Below are 16,582 nucleotides of genomic sequence, written 5' to 3' on the forward strand. Positions count from 1 at the left end.
TATCACAGAGACTGATATACAACCAGTACTCGGTAAATGGAATCCATGCTTATTAACATGAATTTGAGTGTTTTCCAGGCCTCATAATCAAGGGTTAGCTGCTCAAAAGGACTACACTCATTTGAATGTGTCCACTGAAATGTTACCTCCTTTATCAATACAGCTGAAAATCTTTGAATTTCCATAGCATTTAGTGCTGTTCTTTGGGATTTGATAGCCACACACTGGAAACAACCTGTGATATTGTGACTTATAAGAAACATATTATGATGACTAAAATATATTTCTCAGAAACATTTGATCTTCATCCATAGTTCCTGGCTCACAGCTCCCAAAACTCTTGGGAATACACTGAGCAATAAGAACAATCAGAACATTTTTTGATATATAGTATTTGGTCTCTCATCCTCAACTCCTGAAAATAATTCAGAACCATAAAGGTATCTTGTTATTCATAACAAGCCCTTACCACCACAACTGGGTTAATGCTAATGAAGGTGACTTATTTTTTATTGACATATAGTTAATTTACAACATTGTTTTAGTTTTACATGTACAGCAAACTGATTCAGTTATGATATATATATTTTTTTCAGTTTCTTTTCCATTATTATAAGATATTGAGTAGAGTTTCCTATGCTAATAGTAAGTTCTTGTTGTTTACCTATTCTATATATAGTAGTGTATATATGTTAATCCCAAACTACTAATTATCTCTCTCCTTTCCCTGACTGTATCATATTAAGTGAAGTAAGTAAGACAAAGACAAATAACATAGATATCACTCTTACATGAAATATTAAAAAAATGACATAAACTAACTTATTTACAAAGGAGAACAGATTCATAGACAGAGAAAACAAACTTTCCAAAGGATGTTCAAACTACCACACAATTGCACGCATCTCACATGCTAGCAAAGTAATGCTCAAAATTCTCCAAGCCAGGCTTCAACAGTATGTGAACTGTGAACTTCCAGATGTTCAGGCTGGATTTAGAAAAGGCAGAGGAACCAGAGAGCAAATTGCTAACATCTGTTGAATCATTGAAAAAGCAAGAGAGCTCCAGAAAAAACATCTACTTTTGCTTTATTGACTTCACCAAAGCCTTTGGCTGTATGGATCACAACAAACTGTGGAAAATTCTGAAAGAGATAAGAATACCAGACCACCTTACCTGCCTCCTGAGAAATCTATATGCAGGTCAAAAAGCAACAGTTAGAACTGGACATGGAACAAGAGACTGGTTTCAAATAGGGAAAGGAGTACATCAAGGCTGTATATTGTCACCCTGCTTATTTAACTTATATGCAGAGTATATCATGCAAAATGCCAGGCTGAATGAAACACAAGCTGGAATCAAGATTGCTGGGAGAAATATCAATAACCTCAGATATGCAGATGACACTGTCCATATGGCAGAAAGCAAAAAAGAACTAAAGAGCCTATTGATGAAAGTGAAGGAGGAGAGTGAAAAAAGTTGGCTTAAAGCTCAACATTCAGAAAACTAAGATCATGGCATCCGGTCCTATCACTTCGTGGCAAATAGATGGGGAAACAATGGAAATAGTGACAGACTTTATTTTCTTGAGCTCCAAAATCACTGCATATGGTGACTGCAGCCATGAAATTAAAAGATGCTTGCTCCTTGGAAGAAAAGCTATGACCATATGAAGCTATGAGCATATGAAAAAGCAGAGACTAACAACAAAGGTCTGTCTAGTCAAAGCTATGGTTTTTCCAGTAGTCATGTATGGATGTGAGAATTGGACTATAAAGAAAGTGGAGCACTGAAGAATTGATGCTTTTGAACTGTGGTGTTGGAAAAGACTCTTGAGAGTCCCTTGGACTGCATGGAAATCAAACCAGTCCATCCTCAAGGAAATCAGTACTGAATATTCATTGGAAAGACTGATGCTAAAGCTGAAACTCCAATACTTTGGCCACCTGATGCAAAGAACTGACTCATTGGAAGAGACCCTGATGCTGGGAAAGATTAAAGGTGGGAGGAGAAGGGGGGGCAACAGAGGATGATAGGGTTGGAGACGGACATGAGTTTGAGCAAGCTCCAGGAGTTTTATTGACATATAGTTTTGTGTATAGTGATGGACATCGAAGCCTAGCATGCTGTAGTCCATGGGGTCGCAAAGAGTCGGACATGACTGAATGACTGAACTGAACTGAGGTCCATTCAAGTTGCCACAGATGGCATTATTTCATTCTTTTTGTGGCTGAGTAATATTACATTGTATCCATGTGCCATATCTTCTTTATCCATTCGTCTGTTGATGGACATTTAGGTTGCTTCCATGTCCTGACTATCCTAAATGGTACTGCTAAGTTCATTGAAGGGCATGTATCTTTTATGAAGGTGAACTTTGCAAAGCACCAAAGGATAGAGCCTAGTTGCCAGGAGAACCAACTGTGAATAGAAGATCGAAACTTAGTCTCATTCCTTGATTTTCAAGGAGGGGAGAGGGGAATAGAGGTTGAATCAATCACCAAGTGAATTAGTCAATCATACCTCCACAAAAAAAAAAAAAAAAAAAGGAGGAGTTCAGAAAGCTTCCACTTGGGGGAGAACCAGAACATTTTTATGTGCTATCATTCTGGTTCCAAGCTTCATACAGACATAAAGACCTTTTGTTAGGACTTCATCCTATGTATCTCTTCATCTGACATTACATATTGTTTGTATTAAAGCAGTAGTCTAGTGAGTAAATGGATTCTCCTGAGTTCTGTGAGCTTTTTTGGTAAATAAGTTGCACCCAAGGATGGGGTTATGGGAACCTCTGACTTATAGGAAGTAGGTGGGTCAGAAGCTTGGGTAACACTTGGACTTGGGGCTGGTATTTTAAATGGACAAGCAGCCTTGTGAGACTGAGCCCTTTGCTTGTGGAATCTGATTCTATTTCTGGGTAGACATTGTTAGAATTGAGTTGAATTATTGGACACTCTGCTGGTATCCAAGAATTGCTTGCTGGTTTGGAAAAGCTGCCACCCACATATATATTGGAATCAGGTCCAGGAAGCTAATCTATAGCCTAAAGCTCTAACAATAGGTGAATGGATGAATAAATGGTAGTAAAACTATATAATGGTATACTTCTTGGGAATAAAAAGAAGGAACTGTTGCTACATGTTAGAATGTAGGTGAATCTCCAAATGATTAAGGTGAGTGAAAGAAGTTAGCCAAAAAGGAGTACCTAATGTGTGGTTAGACTATATAAAATTTTAGAAAATGAAAAGTATAAGAGCAGAAAGCAAATGAGTGATTCCCTAGGGTAGAGGAGTGTGAGAGTGGGGGTAAATAGAGCAGGGAAGAACAAGAGGCAGGGATTACAAAAGACCATGCACAATCTTTTGTGAGTGGTGAACATATTTGTTACTTTGATTGTAGTGATGGTCTTTTTTTTTTTTTAATTTTGAGGAAAACTTACAACTTCATTTTTCTCTATCTGTTTGGGTTTTTTTTTAATTGAAATATATTTGCTTTACAATGTTTGTAGTCATGGTTTTATGTGTGTATTCAGTTCAGTTCAGTCACTCAGTCGTGTCCGACTCTTCGCGACCCCATGAATCGCAGCACGCCAGGCCTCCCTGTCCATCACCAACTCCTGGAGTTCACTCAGACTCAAGTCCATTGAGTCGGTGATGCCATCCAGCCATCTCATCCTCTGTGTGTATATGCATGTCAAAAGGCCCTTCTTAATTTTCTCCTCTCCATCTCTCCAAATTCATAGTAACATTCCGAGGCTTATACTTTAAAATCTAGCAAGTAATGTTGGATACTTTTCTCCGTGCTTCCTTTCTTTCAGTTGTTCAGTGGCACTTTCCTGGAATTTGCCCCTTTATTTTCCTCTGACCCCATAATTTGATTAGTTACTCATCATTCCAAGACTCGGTTGACTAGAATGTCAGCTCCTTGAGGGTAGGAGGTAGTTTATTCATCCTTGAATTCTTGAGTCTTAACACAGTAACTGATTACACTAAAAAAGTGAGATTGTTGAAAGAACAAATGACTGGAACTTTGCTTGTTAATTCTGAATAATCTGATGGAGTGGAATGAACACGACACTATAGAGTGAGGAGCTTTGGACTTGAGATTTACTGTGCCACTAAACTAATCTTCTGGACGTGAGAAAATAACTGACCCAGAAGGAGATTGGGCCAGGTGCCTCCTAGAGTCACCTCATGTCCAATATCCTCAGAGCCTGTGACAACTGCTTCAGGCCCTGTAATCTAATTGTCCACAGAGCACCCACTAATGAGGTGCCCACAAACCGGGGGATGTCCCCACTGATCCTTTCCTTCACAGACAGGAAAGAGAATCTCTTTCTCCTTCCCTGATTTTCCACGTAGTCTTGCACTGAATTAAGGGAGAAAAACTGCCCATTTTGTGAAGATTTTTAACACTTTTACTGTATTCAATGATGATCCCAGTTTTCACAGAGAGAGTGCCACCTCTTCCCTCTTTCCTTTTATCACTGTGGCTGGTCAGTTATGGAGTTACCACCCCTGCCAACCCCACTGGAAAAACTGACACACTTCTGCAGTCAAAATCTGTCACTCATGTGGTCCTGTGAAAAAAATCCCCGACATCAGCTTCCAGGAAACCTCTGTGACTAAACTGCCATTAGGTGTGGTACCTCCCACACCCCACTGTGGAGGCCAGAAAGGAAGTTCACCCTTTAGTTTTCTTCAAGAAAAGAGCTCTTGGGCTGATAAACGGTCCCATTAATTTCTAGTTCAATCTGTTTTTCTCTGACCCATACTTATGGGTCATTGAATATAGTCTTGAATCTAATCAAGCCTAGAAGTGGCTAAGGTCAGACAGGAGTCCCAAGAAAGTATCACTTCTTGCTCTCCAGCCTTAACTGATTCAAGTTCAATCAGAACTTTGGATACACCCAAAAAACTTTGGTGTTAGACTACTATATTTATGAGATGTTAGTAAGTATTCCTAAAACAAAAACAAGCAAAACCATAGGGAGTGAGAGGAATCTATGGTTAATCATTTCAGAAGTGAGATCAAATAAAATAAAACATAAACAATGAAGTTTTTTTTTTTCTGATCAACTTCTGAGAAAACTGTTATATACTAATGTACATTGTGAGTCTCTAAGAGAAACGTCTACTTATATAACTACAAACCTATTCATGTATTACAGATTACTTATTAACAGCTTATAGTATTTCACAGCTCAGAGAATATTGCATTCCATGGAACATAGTTTGGCAAACTCTAGTACTGGACTTGGGTAGGTTTAGTTTTGAATTCTAACATTTGTGCTTACCAGAAGTATGGTCCTGGGCAATTTCCTTAACCTCTCTGACTTTCCCAATTTCTTCTTCTTTAAAGTGGTGATACAATAATTCATACCTTATTAGCTAAAGGACAAAATATTTCCTGGGTGGCTCAGTACCAGACTGCCGGGTTCAGCGAAAACTGAAAGATCAAATCTAGAACTTCCCTAACAGTCCATTCTTAAGGGTGACTCTGAAATTTCTGCTAGATTTTTTTTTTAATTTTTTTAAATTAATTACTTAATTAATTTTACTTTACAATATTGTATTGGTTTTGCCATACATTGACATGAATCCACCATGAGTATACATGTGTTCCCCATACTGAACCCCCTCCCACCTCCCTCCCCATACCATCCCTCTGGGTCATCCCAGTGCCCCAGTCCAAAGCACCCTGTATCATGCATCAAACCTGGACTGGTGATTCATTTCACATATGATATTTTGTATGTTTCAATGCCATTCTCCCAAATCATCCCACCCTCGCCCTCTCCCACAGAGTCCAAAAGACTGTTCAATACCTCTGTGTCTCTTTTGCTGTCCCACATACAGGGTTATCATTACCTTCTTCCTAAGTTCCATATATATGTGTTAGTATATTGTATTGGTGTTTTTCTTTCTGGCTTACTTCACTCTGTATAATAGGCTCCAGTTTCATCCACCTCATTAGAATTGATTCAAATGTATTCTTTTTAATGGCTGAGTAATATTCCATTGTGGGTATGTACCACAGATTTCTTATCCATTCATCTGCTGATGGACATCTAGGTTGCTTCCATGCCCTGGCTATTATAAACAGTGCTGCAATGAACATTTAGGTACACGTATCTTTCAATTCTGGTTTCCTCAGTGTGTATGCCCAGCAGTGGGATTTCTGGGTTGTATGGCAGTTCTATTTCTAGTTTTTAAAGGAATCTCCACACTGTTCTCCATAGTGACTGTACTAGTTTGCATTCCCACCAAGAGTGTAAGAGGGTTCCCTTTTCTCCACACCCTCTCCAGCATTTATTGTTTGTAGACTTTTGTAGTTTTGTAGTTTTGTAGTTTGTAGACTTTTGGATCGCAGCCATTCTGACTGGTGTGAAATGGTACCTCATTGTGATTTTGATGTTGAGCATCTTTTCATGTGTTTGTTAGCCATCTGTATGTATTCTTTGGAGAAATGTCTGTTTAGTTCTTTGGCCCACTTTTTGACTGGGTTGTTTATTTTTCTGGAATTCAACTGCAGGAGTTGCTTGTATGTTTTTGAGATTAATTCTTTGTCCGTTGCTTCATTTGCTATTATTTTCTCCCATTCTGAAGGCTGTCTTTTCACCTTGCTTAGAGTTTCCTTTGTTGTGCAGAAGCTTTTAATTTTAATTAGGTCCCATTTGTTTATTTTTGCTTTTATTTCCAATATTCTGGCAGGTGGGTCATAGAGGATTCTGCTGTGATTTATGTCAGAGAGTGTTTTGCCTATGTTCTCCTCTAGGAGTTTAATAGTTTTTGGTGTTACATTTAGATCTTTAATCCATTTTGAGTTTATTTTTGTGTATGGTGTTAGAAAGTGTTCTAGTTTCATTCTTTTACAAGTGGTTGACCAGTTTTCCCAGCACCACTTGTTAAAGAGATTGTCTTTTCTCCATTGTATATTCTGCTAGATCTTGAGGAATAAAATACATTAGGTGCCAGAAGTCCTTTTAGTAATCCTTTGCCCGTTTCATTTTTTGTAATATCTTTAAGTTTTGTGTGCTCTTGTTAAAAAAAAATTTAAACAATATAGAGAATACAAAAAAGGAAACAAAATCTCTGCAACCCCACATCCCAGAGATAACCACCTTTAACATTTTTGGTGAACATCTTCCCAGACATTTTTTTAATATACAGATCTATTTGACAATTTACATAGAAGAACATGGTATCCAGCAAGTAGTTATTGGTTTCCCATTTATTCCTACACAGAGTCTGTGGAGGTCTTAGATTCATCACTGGGGCCATAACTAACACAAGTTTTTTTTCTAAATAAGAGAAGAAATCTGTTCTCTATAAATGCTCCCAAATTATGGCCCTCATGACAAAATAAATTTAGATAAATAATATAGTTCATCAAACTCTGCAAAAGGCCGAGCTCTTCATAAATAAATTTTATCTATAAATTTAGCCCCACTTTTCAAACAGGAAGTCCAAGGCTCAGACAGCCTATGTAACCAGCATAAGATCACCCAGCTAATAATCAACAAAGACAGGGCATAGGCCAAGGTCTTTCATCCTCCCAAGCCTACGTTCCTTCCATTGTCCCATGGCCTGGGTACTCATCTCCCACTTCATCATTCAACTCCCTCCCTACAATGTGATGAACCTCCAGGAGGACTCTTTCCATTTTTCACAGTTTGAACCCCTGTGAACAGTGGCTGAGGTAGGATGTGGGTTTGCAAGTATGTCTATTTATGGAGTAATAAGCAGTTATGGGTGGAGGGGTGTTACTAAAATCAAACAAAACCATCAACCTTTATGCATTAATTTCTTCTCATGTCTACATCACTTCATCAAAAGAATGTGTCTGTCAGTTTATTCTTTCCTTAAATCGTGTTCTGGTGAAAATTTCCTTTCAAGGCTGCTCTCCAGGGAGAGGAATCAGTGATTCATAAAAGAAAGAAGAAAGAAGCAAAGAGAAGAGAAACAAATGAGGAACACAAATCCAGATGATCCTGGGGTCTCATTTTCCTCCATTTGGGAGCTTAGCAAGGTCATCACTCAACAGAAAAACCACAGATGATCCTAGTGGCTGAGCTGAGACAGGACCTATATAACAAGGTGGCTCTCAAAACCGGAACAGTTACATAAAACAGCTACAACTTCTCCAGAGTCAATGGACTAGTAATTCTCTTTCCTTAGCATAAAATATGTAGAATTTTGATGCAGAAGGTCCCTGTCCTAGAGACTTGTCCATGGTGTGTTCAGCAAGCTATGTCCACAGTGGGCAAGACTCTCTGTGAAATAATGAAAGCTATTTCTATAAGTATTCCTGTCAAAAGTTGGAATAGCCTGAATCTAGTCATGAGGAAACATCAGACAAACCAAAATAGAGAGACAATCTAGAAAATATTTGCCAGTAGTCTTTACTCTTGCATGGAAAATCCCATGGACAGAGGAACCTGGTAGGCTGCAGTCCATGGGGTCACTAAGAGTCGGACACGACTGAGCGACTTCACTTTGACTTTTCACTTTCCTGCATTGGAGAAGGAAATGGCAACCCACTCCAGTGTTCTTGCCTGGAGAATCCCAGGGACAGGGGAGCCTGGTGGGCTGCCGTCTATGGGGTCACACAGAGTCGGACACGACTGAAGTGACTTAGCAGCAGCAGTCTTCAAGAATATCAATGTCATGAAACAAAGAAAGACTCAGGAACCATTCCAGATAGGAGAAAATTACATAGACAACACTTAAAAGCAATATATGATCAGAGATTCTAATAGCCAAGAACAGCAATGCCAAAGAATGTTCAAACTACTGCACAATTGCACTCATTTCATGTGCTAGCAAGATAATGCTCAAAATTCTTCAAGTTAAGCTTCAGCAGTACATGAACCAAGAATTTCCAGACGTATAAGCTGGATTTAGAAAAGGCAGAGGAACCAGAGATCAAATTGCTAACATTTATAGGATCATAGAGAAAGCAAGGGAATTCCAGAAAAGCATCTACTTCTGCTTCCCTGCCTATGCTAAAGCCTTTGACTGTATGGATCACAACCAACTGTGGAAAATTCTTAAAGACCACCTGACCTGTCTCCTGAGAAATCTGTAAGCAGCTCAAGAAGCAACAGTTAGAACAGGACATGGAACAATAGACTGGTTCCAAATTGGGAAAGGAGTACGTCAAGGCTGTGTATTGTCAGCCTACTTATTTAACTTATGTGCAGAGTAAATCATGCGAAATGCCAAGCTGGATGAAGCACATGCTGGAATCAAGATTGCCGGGAAAAATATCAATAACCTCAGATACGCAGATGACACTACCCTTATGGAAGAAATCAAAGAGGAACTAAAGAGCTTATTTATGAATGTGAAAGGAGAGCAAAAAATCTAGCTTAAAACTCAACATTCAAAAAAACAAGATCATGGTATCCAGCCCCATCACTTAATGGCAAACAGATGGGGAAAAAGTGGAAGCAGTTACAGATTTTTTTCTTAGACTCCAAAATCACTGTGGATGGTGACTGCAGCCATGAAATTAAAAGACTCTTGCTCCTTGGAAGGAAAGCTGTGACAAACCTAGACAGCATATTAAGAAGCAGAGATACCACTTTGCCAACAAAGTTCCATATAGTCAAAGCTATGATTTTTCTAATAGTCATGTACAGATGTGAGAGTTGGATCATAAAGAAGGTTGAGCACAGAAGAACTGATGCTTTCAAATTGCATTGCTGGAGAAGACGCTGGAGAGTCCTTTGGACTGCAAGGAGATTGAACCAGTCAATCTTAAAGGAAATCAACCCTGAATATTCACTGGAAGGACTGATGCTGAAGCTGAAGCTCTGATACCTTGACCAACATCTTTTGGCCATAACTATGATGTATTTTCATTGGAAAAGACCCTGATGCTGGGAAAGATTGAGGGCAGGAGGAGAAGAGGGCGACAGAGGATAAAATAGTTGGATGGCAACACCAGCTCAATGGACATGAGTTTGAGCAAACTCTGGGAGATAGTGAAGGACAGGGAAGCCTGGTGTGCTGCAGCTTAAGGCTGCAACTCTCATAAACAGTTGGACACAACTTAGCAACCAAACATCAACAATATAGAATATTAGTGGGCCAAAAGGGAAAGGATAAATGTGCACATATAGCTGATTCACTTCATTGTACAGCAGAAGCTAACACATCATTGTAAAACAATTGAACTCCAACAGGAAAAAATAAAAAGAAAGAAAGAAAGAATATTAGTGGGGCAATTGGGAGAATCTAATAAAATCTATGGAGTGGTAATAGTATTATATCAGTGTTAAAATCCTGATTTTGATCATTGTAAAGTGGATATATAAGAAAAGGATTTTGTTTTTATACACCCTAAACACTTAAGGGGGAAAGATATCACGTCAGCAATAGCTCTCAAATGAGAAAACTGGGAAAACATAAAGAAAATGTGATAAAATGTTAATATTTGAGAAATGTGAATGAAGAAGGTTCAGAAATTTTGGGTATTGTTTTTGCAATCTTTCTGTAAGTACAAATTTTTGTCAAAATAAAAAGTGAAAAAAAAATTGAATGTAAGTAAATACCTAAGGAATTCTGATCTTGAAATCATTATAATTTAAGCTCCTCATGGTATAAATATTGAGATTCTACAATAGTTAATTTCAGAAGAATAAACCATGGGTTGTTCCTGATACAGAATAAATATGAAGCTATGAGATCAAATTTGCCTGAGAAAATTTTAAAACATACACAATATTAAAATCATTTCTCACCTTTATTTCTCCATCAAGTTCTGAAATATAAAATGTCAAAAAAGTTTGGCAAATTAAATATTTGACTTGCTAGCCTATTGATTCAGAGAAGGCAATGGCACCCCACTCCAGTACTCTTGCCTGGAAAATCCCATGGACGGAGGAGCCTGGTAGGCTGCAGTCCATGGGATCGCAAAGAGTTGGACACGACTGAGCGACTTCAGTTTCACTTTTCACTTTCATGCATTGGAGAAGGAAATGGCAACCCACTCCAGTGTTCTTGCCTGGAGAATCCCAGGGATGGAGGAGCCTGGTGGGCTGCCGTCTATGGGGTCGCACAGAGTCGGACACAACTGAAGCGACTTAGCAGCAGTAGCAGCAGCAGCCTATTGATTTCAGATATTTAGGATTTATAGTTAAGTTGTATTCTCATATCTGCTTATGTTAAAACACACTGGAAATTTCTTTATGTGAACAAATAACACAGTTCAGTGATGCCTATTTAATATGTCTGAAAGAAAAGGATGTAGTGTGGAGAAAAAAACATTTCTTAGAGAATCAAGAAACATTCTATATAACTAGTTAAGTAATTTTGTGATTTTGAACAAGTTGCCTGACCTAAAAAATATGCAGATTGGAGTGTTATGGTAGCAAAACTGGGCTCTCACTATGAATTGACATTTTATTTGAACATTTATATAATCTCTAAGTTCCCTTTAAGTATCAACATTCTAACACTTAGAATATATCACATTTATTTTAAATTGTTATAGAAATGTATCGCTGTGGCGAAACAACTTTTGGCCATAGCTATGATGTACTGATGCTACTGCTGCAGTGGGAACTCTACCGTGAAGCAGGAAATGAAGAGAAGACTTGCCTCTGTATTCCAACACAGAGATGCATGGCCTCCCCTCTGAGTGCCCACACACTCGCTTTGTAAATGCATTGTCTTCCTCTTTCTGAAAGCCTACTTCCAGACAACTTTCCCAAACTGACCACCCAGCCTCCAGTTGCAATCCTTTCATTCTGTGCCCCAGAGACCACCCTGGAGGCCCATTCTGTCTAATATCTCTGCATTTGTTTCAGTGTTCTGCACCTGATGTGGCAGCTGGGTCCTGGACCTTCCTGAAGCCAGGTATCCAACCTCTAGGCCCAGGGTGATCTGCTCACACTGAACGCTCACGTGGTACACAGGAAGTACTGTGTGCTGACTAATTCAGGAAAGTAAACGAAACCACTGTAAGTAAATCAACACAGCATTTTCGGAAACAGAAGCTGAAAGAAAATGGCTGTAACCTTGCAGAAAAGCTCCAGCCTTCACTAAAATCTAAGGGGGAAACCTAGGTCAAGGAGAAAGAAATTTGCCTCTCATTCTCATTTCAACCCATATTCCATCAAGTCTGTTAAGTGGATATTTCAGGCATAGCTCTGTCCGTGGCTAGCTTGGAACTTGCCTAATTAGTGAGCTTGCCTTCCATTTTAGGTTCTGGAGTTCTAGAACCAAGTAGAAAGAATTTCCTACTTCTTGTGGTCCTGCAACCATGGCTTGTTATACTCCAGTCTCATTTGCTTACTCTCATTTCCAACATGCCTGGGTGTTCACATTTCTTTAAGTTTGCATATTCTGTTTGAAATGCTGTTACCCCTAGTCCCCATACCAAATTCATCCTTCCCTGAAAATGAACCTGAGCAATCATCTCTCCCAGGGAGTCTTGGGCACACTCCTAAACTCCTCCTACATTTTGTGCACAGGACTGTTCCATTATAGAAAAGATTATATTGTATTGCTGTGTATATTGCTGTGACTGTCCTCATGCTACTCTACAAATACCACATCAGTTATCCTTGTGTCTCCTGTGCTTAGCACATGCCTAGCTCCTGGTCTGTTGCAAGGTAGGATTGAGGAAAGTGAACAGACTTCACATGCTAGTCTGAAGCCCCCTGGACAGTCAAAAATCAATCTGAAGTCGTAAGAAGCTAAAGACCAACAGAGTGAGGTTTCCAGTGTGTGCCTCTTGTCCATTACCAAGTGTGAGGTCACTTCGGTAGTAGTAGATGTGAAAGGTGAAAGGCTGGGCTTTGACTAATTCCTTGCTGGTTTAAATGTGTCAAATCCTTTTATTTCAAGGCTAAATACTCTTAATTGGCCCACAGAGGAAATCATGCTACAGTTCAGCCTCTGCTCTAATTTAACCACAGTTTCGAAACAGTGCAGATTCTAGTGGAGATTGAGAAAGCAAAACTTTGTTTAGCCAGCAGCTACGATTCTGTTTTGTTCAGTTCTGTTCCCTGGCAAGCATATCTGATATTTCTTATCTCCCAAGGGAGTTCCTTAAGGGCAAGACTGTTTGCAGGACAAATACATTCCTTCTATTATCCCCCCACACCCCCACCTCCCACCCTTACCAGGCATAGTACCTGGCCCTGCTGCTGCTGCTAAGTCGCTTCAGTCATGTCCAACTCTGTGCAACCCCACAGACGGCAGCCTACTAGGCTCTGCCATCCCTGGGATTCTCCAGGCAAGAACACTGGAGTGGGTTGCCATTTCCTTCTCCAATGCATGAAAGTGAAAGTGAAGTCACTCAGTCGTGTCTGACTCTCCGTGACCTCATGGACCGCAGCCTACCTTCGTCCATGGGACTTTCCAGGCCCTAGGATGTGCTTAACATCTGATTATTAAATGAATTCATTACAAAGTCTGATCTTTATTTTGAAATTCAAAGGTCAATAGCCCCTGAGATGCTTATAGAATCTATAGCCCTTTGCCCCATTCCCGTGTCTCATTATTAGGTGGATGAGTGTGGTTCTACAGAAATTTCCTTTCCATTCCCTGTATGATTCTTGCAGATCTTGGAAGGAGAAAGCTTTCATCTAGAGTTCCTTGTGGTAATCTGAACCCCAACGACTATAGTGGTTACAGAAAGCCAGGACCAAAGCTTGGCTATCACTTTCTGAGTCCATAATACTGCAGTTATTAGTTATGGGGCCCAAATTAGAAATCCTTGCAATATTGTTTTGTTTTCCAAGTCATCCAGATTTGGTACATGTCATATTATATTTATCAATATTCTTGTTTTGAATACTAAGGGAAAGCGTTAGTTGCTCAGTCATGTCCGACTCTTTGAGACTCCATGGACTGTAGCCTGCCAGGCTCCTCTGTCCATGGAATTCTCCAGGCAAGAACACTGGAGTGGGTAGCCATTCCCTTCTCCAGGGGATCTTCCTGACCAAGGGATCAAACCCAGGTTTCTCACACTGCAGGTAGATTCTTTACTGTCTGAGTCACCAGGGAAGCCCATTGAATACTAAGGATAAGTTTACTTGGGGGAATCCTGAGGATCACAGTGCTCTTCCTGCTCTTTTAAAACAACTAATCTATGCAGCTCTTAGCAATGTCTATCTTTTACCTCTTTTTTTTTTGTATAATAAAGTTTCATTAAAGTATAAAGGAGATAGAGAAAGCTTCTGACATAGGCATCAGAAGGGGGTAGAAAGAGTACCTCTATCTTTTACCTCTTGAAACACAGGTTCTGAACATGTCCTGTGTCCTTGACTCTGAGCTGGGTGTTAAGATTAATCACAGTCCTTCTGTTTAGTGTCTCTGAGGAGTCACTAACTTTACTTTTGAAAATTTCTCAAATTAAGAAGATCTGCATCTCCCAGTTGCCTTTTAGAATAGTTCTAGCTGTTGGTTCTCTGCTCACTTTAAAATTACAAGACCAATCTTCTAAAAACCAGATCAAGTAGGAAATCTTCCAGTTTCATTTCACATAAATGGCTCTGGTCATCGGTAATGGCCAGACAGAGAAGTTCAAGTTCTGAAGCAATTTAAGCACATGAAAACCATGACCCATCAAATAATTGGAACCCAGTTAACTGAAACTCTTTCTGGGCAGATTGCCTTTTGAAGGCCACTAGAATCTTGCTTATAATTTTACTACCTGCAGTAAACATTTGCAAAAGCTTCAGGAAAGTTTACAGTCTACTAGAGAGATACACAGAGACTCCTAAGAAGATACCTTAGCCCACATAATATGGTTCAGTTCTCTGCTTTCAAGCCAAATTAAAATGTCACCAATCTTACCTTTAAGCAGGCACTTTTCCTCTCACCTTTAGACAGAATTGGTGATTATCAATGAAGCGCCAAAACAAGACTGGTAACACAGATGTCAGGGCTATTTGTGTAAAAGGAGAAGTGAAGGGGGAATAAATGTGATCACACTCTGACGACAGGAAGCCCAGATGAGGAGAGGGAGGAAGTGAGGCTGGGCCCACCCTCTTTAACCACAGAAATGCAATCCTTCCCCTGTGGCTTTTCAGACACCTATCTCACAACTCACCCAAATATCTACACCAGTTTCCATGAAAAACAGGAAAACTCGAAGACCAAGTTGATTCAGGCAGGAATCTGTGAGAATTGGTGGGTTGTGGAGTGATCTGACATTGATTTTTGCCTAGAAAAGGACAACGTTTCTTAATCAAAATGACATCTCAGAATTACCTGTGGATCTGATCAAGAATAAATATACCTGACCCCACCATACTGATTCAGTCCCAGTTAGGTAGATAGACAGGAATGGAACCCAAGAATCAATATTTTGAGAAGTTTCTAGGAATGAAAATTAGGAATGTCTCCTAAGCCACTTCACCTTCTCCTCATTCTTCCTCTGGCCACCTTCTGGAAGCTTTGTAGTCTCCAGTTTGATTGAGTCACTACTTTCAGACTTCCATGTCTCAGAAGCTAGACTGCCCTTACGGAAGTGTATTGTCAGGGGCAGACTCCAAGGCACAGTCCAAGGGCACTAGTAGAATTGATTTGATTAGTAGAGAGAGCCCCAGATTCAGAGTCCCAAGATCTGGGTTTCAGTCCCAGCTTTATTAGTGTTAACTGTGAGATACTGAGGAAATCTCAACCTCTCTACTTCAGCTTATTAACAGTAACATCCAATAATTACTGTCTTCCTTCACCCTAAGACTTTAAAATTCTAGTATAACTTCTGAGCGGGGTTGGCTTATGGGGAAAACTGAGTTAGAAGAAAAGAAGAAAAGATTCTTTACTGCAGACTGTGTCTTATCAGTCTTTAATATTCTGTGTGTGTACATGTGCTTAGACCCGTGTGTCTGATTCTTTGTGACCCCAAGGAGCCCACCAGCCTCCTCTGTCCATAGGGATTCTGCAGGAAAGAACAGTGGACTGCGTTGCTATACCCTCCTTCAGGGGATCTTCCCAACCCAGGGATTGAGCCCAGGTCTCCTGCATTGCAGGTGGATTCTTTACCATCTGAGCCACCAGGGAAGCCCAAGAATGCTGGAGTTGGTAGCCTATCCATTCTCCAGGGGATCTCCCCAACCCAGGAATCAAACTGGGGTCTCCTCCATTGCAGGCAGATTCTTTACCAGCTGAGCTACCATGGAAGCCCAATATTCTCTTAACATTCTCTAAATATGTAGATTTCCCCAAATTTGCTTGATCATATAACAGTGTGTGTGTATGTGGGAGAGAGAAAGAGGGAGAGAGAGATTTCTCAGGAAACTGTTTTTCAGTGTAACTATACTTCAGGAAATGCTGTTACAAACTTTCCTCTCTTCAGCTGGCATCGCTCTGAGAAATCACTGCCCCTCACCTGGGACTGCTGTCATACTGACAGGCCACTGTAGTGGAGTAATTGAGGAAAGACCTCTTGATGGCTTTCATTACTATCTCTCTGTGTCAAAGATGCACATCCCTATGTACAACCTGGTCTCTCATTTGAGTGCCACATAGGCACCTCAAGTACAGATCCAAAAATCAGCTTAGTAAACTCAGCAACCTCCCACTCAGCCTGCTCTACACCCCCACCACCCCCATTA

The 16,582-nt window shown here is 40.0% G+C and overlaps 1 protein-coding gene across 3 annotated transcripts in view; it reads right to left on the reverse strand.

Annotated features, from left to right (window-relative positions):
* Nucleotides 1–14,915, reverse strand: part of CD53 (CD53 molecule) — a 38,837-nt gene extending 23,922 nt beyond the window's left edge. For 2 of the 3 annotated variants that reach the window (XM_015463652.3, XM_015463653.3), the window contains exon 1: nucleotides 14,817–14,915. The gene's annotated coding sequence lies outside the window, so the exon portion shown is untranslated. The remainder of the gene's footprint in view (nucleotides 1–14,816) is intronic. The other variant, NM_001034232.2, reaches the window with a different exon arrangement.
* Between the last annotated feature and the right edge of the window lie 1,667 nt (nucleotides 14,916–16,582).

Source organism: Bos taurus, chromosome 3 (assembly GCF_002263795.3).
Source record: "Bos taurus isolate L1 Dominette 01449 registration number 42190680 breed Hereford chromosome 3, ARS-UCD2.0, whole genome shotgun sequence".
Taxonomy (NCBI): Eukaryota; Metazoa; Chordata; class Mammalia; order Artiodactyla; family Bovidae; genus Bos; species Bos taurus.